The sequence below is a fragment of the Fukomys damarensis genome, unplaced genomic scaffold, assembly GCF_012274545.1.
Source record: "Fukomys damarensis isolate Sample0158 unplaced genomic scaffold, DMR_v1.0_HiC HiC_scaffold_18, whole genome shotgun sequence".
Taxonomy (NCBI): domain Eukaryota; kingdom Metazoa; phylum Chordata; class Mammalia; order Rodentia; family Bathyergidae; genus Fukomys; species Fukomys damarensis.
Window position 1 is genome coordinate 12,710,990 of NW_022900930.1, and position 3,984 is coordinate 12,714,973.

The window sequence follows — 3,984 nt, forward strand, 5'->3', positions numbered from 1 at the left end:
CGGGGAGACGCGAACACCCCACCCGCTCGGGCCGGGACCAGCAGAGGTCGCCCCTCCCCTGGGTCCGGGCGCTGTCCAGTGGGGCACAGGTGGCTGTGGGCGGGGACGGAAAGAGGCGGTGGCAGCGGTTCGTCCCACCCACCTCCCTTGCTGTGCAGTTTGGTGTACTTCGACAGATCGAGGTTCCGAAAGTTATGCTCGGCCTGGCCTGTAGAACCTGCGCCGTAGCTTCTTCCTGCGTAGCGGGTGTCCGACTCCTCTAGGTTTCTCCCTATACACCCGGTACAGGATGCGTGCGTCGGTGCGAACCTGGGGCTCCCAGGCGGAGAAGCGCGTCCCTAAGTGTTGCCCTGGTTTAAATTGTTAACTAAGCATTGCTTAATTTGCTTAATAAGGGCTCCGCGCTCGGGCTGAGTTTAACTCGAGAGAATCGCAGCGAGTGTACTTCCGAGTTGAGGAGTTCCTTACACAACACTGTGTTTTCTCTCTTTGCCTTAGACTTGAAAGTGGAAATAAAAAGAGTAAGGTTTCGCACACTTCGCAAATTTGTGTAGGGTGCTGTGGCCTTTCATGGGCTTTAGGCTGTTTTACTGTTCTGAACTGCAGAGAACCGGTACTATTACAAATGAGTTTTGTCCATGGAAATATAAATGTGGTCGCCCCAGTGGAATACAACTGATTATTTCCCAATGGATTTGCTCTAGTTTGGCTTTGGTTTGTACACTCATTTTCACACTCCAGGGTGTATTCTTCGCATTCTCCTTTGAACTGTTTTCCTGATTAAAACATGAGTTGAAATATTTGGTAATTATTAGTTTTCTATTCAGAAGTCCTGATTTTTACTTTAAAAAATATTGTTAAACATTTTTTGTATTTTTTATATATTTCTTATAATGGAAATGTATTACCTTTAAAATCGTTAGAATTAAAACTTTCTAAAAATGAAATTAGCTAAATTGTACAATGCCCATTTCATAAAACTTGCTGTCTTAACCTTAAAAATTTTTTTTATTTTTTTATCTGCAGTATCTGGGATTGAAACTGGGGTCCCACACACATGCTGGGCAAGCACCGTACCAGGGAGCTACATCTCCAGTGTTTCTTTAAAAATTTACTTTAACCCTTTTCTTCCTATTTCACATAGTTAATTATCTCATTAGGATCTTGTGTACTATTATAGTTTTTCACAGCAGAGAAACTATTCGTTATTTTCACATGTGTGACTTATTTATTTCACTTAGGAGTATAGGGCTAAATGTGTAGGGAAAGTGGGAAGGGTAGGGGAAAGGGAATAAAGGAAAAGAAAAAAATATGAGAAAATGAAAAATGGAAATAAAGTGTCTGTGAATGCGGAGGGGAGGAGGGGGTGAAGGGAGGGCAGGGACAAAGGGAAAAAATGAGAACCAAGACTGTCATGTAAAGGTACAAGATCCTAATGATGAATGGAACTGTGCTGTATACCTAAAATGTGCCAATAAACTCAATAAAAAGAAAAAAAATTACTTTTTTTTTTCTAAATTCCTTTAAAAATATGAGAAAATGAAAAATGGAAATAAAGTGTCTGTGAATGCGGAGGGGAGGAGGGGGTGAAGGGAGGGCAGGGACAAGGGGAAAAAATGAGAACCAAGACTGTCATGTAAAGGTACAAGATCCTAATGATGAATGGAACTGTGCTGTATACCTAAAATGTGCCAATAAACGCAATAAAAAGGAAAAAAAATTACTTTTTTTTTTTCTAAATTCCTCTGGGAGGGCAGGGACAAAGGGAAAAAATGAGAACCAAGACTGTCATGTAAAGGTACAAGATCCTAATGATGAATGGAACTGTGCTGTATACCTAAAATGTGCCAATAAACTCAATAAAAAGAAAAAAAATTACTTTTTTTTTTCTAAATTCCTTAGGTGGAACTCAGACTTGAGATCCTCCTGCCTCAGTTTCCTGCGCATCTGGGATTGTAGATACACACCGCCACACTCAGCTTGTCTTCGTCGTTTTTCGGTGTAGGGTTTGGAGGCATTGAGTGTATTTACACCGCTGTGCAGTCATCACCACCATTCTTTTCTAGCACGGTTCGTGGTCCCAGATTCCCTAACTTCCGATTCTTCATCCCCCCACAACGCCTGACAGCCGCCATTCTAATTTATCTCCACGAATGTGCATGTGCACTGCTTATGAGGAGAGTCCTAGAGTATCTGTATTGAGCTTGTTTAAATTCCTCCAGAGTCTTCATCCGTGTAGCAGCACGCGTTGGGGTTTCCTTCGTCCTTATGCATGAGTAGTGTTTTGGCTTTTGTGAGTGCCACAGCTCTGAACTACTCCACGGTGAGTATCTCGTTGCATGAGTATTTTGTTGAGTCTCTGCTTTAAATTCCTCTGGGCATATGCCCAAGAGTGAAGTTGTGGGATTATATATTTTAATTTACTTTGTTTTAAATTCTTGTGGAGCCAGTATAATTTTTTTGTGTGGAGCCACTCATTTTTTAATCAGGAAAACAGTGTGATGTTAATCAGTTCAAAGGAGAATGCGAAGGATACACCCTAGAGTGTGAAAATGAATGTACAAACCAATGCCAGTCTACAGCAAATCCACTGGGAAATGATCAGTTATATTCCACTGGGGCCGCCTCGTTTATATTTCCATGGACAAAACTCATTTACGATAGTACAGGTTTTCTACAATTTAGAGTTGTAAAACAGCTTGAAGCCCACTCTATAGCAGCTACCTGATTTTACGATCCCACTGGCGGTTCACCAATGTTCCAGTTTCTCTATCTTTGTTTTAAATGGATCTTCAGGGAATCCTATTTCTTTTTAAAGTCTGTTTCAAATGATTTTTGATGTTTATTTTAAATGCAAAAGATGAGAATGGGAATGAGGATGTTTTTCTCGGTTTTCGCCCAGGCATTTTCAGAAAGAATGGAGGAAGAAGAGGTACACAGCTAATAGTTATGTTGGATATCTGTAGTTTTACTTCAAGATACATCCACGTGGTCAGTATATGAATTGCTGCTTTTGTGGGAGATGTCTGCCCTGAACACGTCTAGCTGCTCCAAGGTGACGATCTGACATTTCAAAAACACTAATCACAAAGTGCGACTCCAAAGGCAGTATCTGCAGGCTTCGGCCACCTCTGTCTCCAATCAGGACCAGAGAACTTGAGAGCTAACATAATACCTGTAACTATTGCTTTTTTAAAAAACTGAATTGCTGCCTAAGATTTGTGGATTGGCTAAAAATGCCAAAAAGTTTTCTTGCTTCTCTAGGAACAGAGTGTTAAAATCTAGGCAGTCCAGTAACAATACCTGTAAGATTGTGTGTGTACAGCGTGTTTCAGAGGAGTCCACCCTTCTGACCCCATCCAGAGGGCTAGCTCGTCTTCCTGTGGCCATATCACCTCTGGAGAATACTCCTGACTAACGCTATTGGAGCACTTCTCAGACAGAGGACTGGGACTTCATAAAATTTAGACACTTTAAATGCCTGTTTGTGTGTCTGCTTGCAAATAAATGAAAAACTGTACCATGAAATTTAGTTCAAGACTTTCTCTGAGACTAAGTTTTTGAAAGCACTGTTATGGCGGGGCAAAGGTGAGAAATGTGTTAAAATCTAGGCAGTCCAGTAACAATACCTGTAAGATTGTGTGTGTACAGCGTGTTTCAGGGGAGTCCACCCTTCTGACCCCATCCAGAGGGCTAGCTAGTCTTCCTGTGGCCATATCACCTCTGGAGAACACTCCTGACTAGCGCTATTGGAGCACTTCTCAGACAGAGGACTGGGACTTCATAAAATTTAGACACTTTAAATGCCTGTTTGTGTGTCTGCTTGCAAATAAATGAAAAACTGTACCATGAAATTTAGTTCAAAACTTTCTCTGAGACTAAGTTTTTGAAAGCACTGTTATGGCGGGGCAAAGGTGAGAAGCACTTCCCAGGAGAGGAACACTCTCAATAAAGTGATGTTATTGTTATTCGTGGTTGGCAGGA

The 3,984-nt window shown here is 41.6% G+C and overlaps 1 long non-coding RNA gene across 1 annotated transcript; it reads left to right on the top strand.

Moving 5' to 3' along the window:
• The first annotated feature begins 54 nt into the window (after positions 1–54).
• On the top strand, positions 55–3,406 carry LOC104860594. The gene is made up of 3 exons (XR_779731.1): positions 55–282; positions 1,903–2,323; positions 2,903–3,406. It is a non-coding gene; the product is annotated as an uncharacterized LOC104860594 (long non-coding RNA).
• The last annotated feature ends 578 nt before the right edge of the window (positions 3,407–3,984 follow it).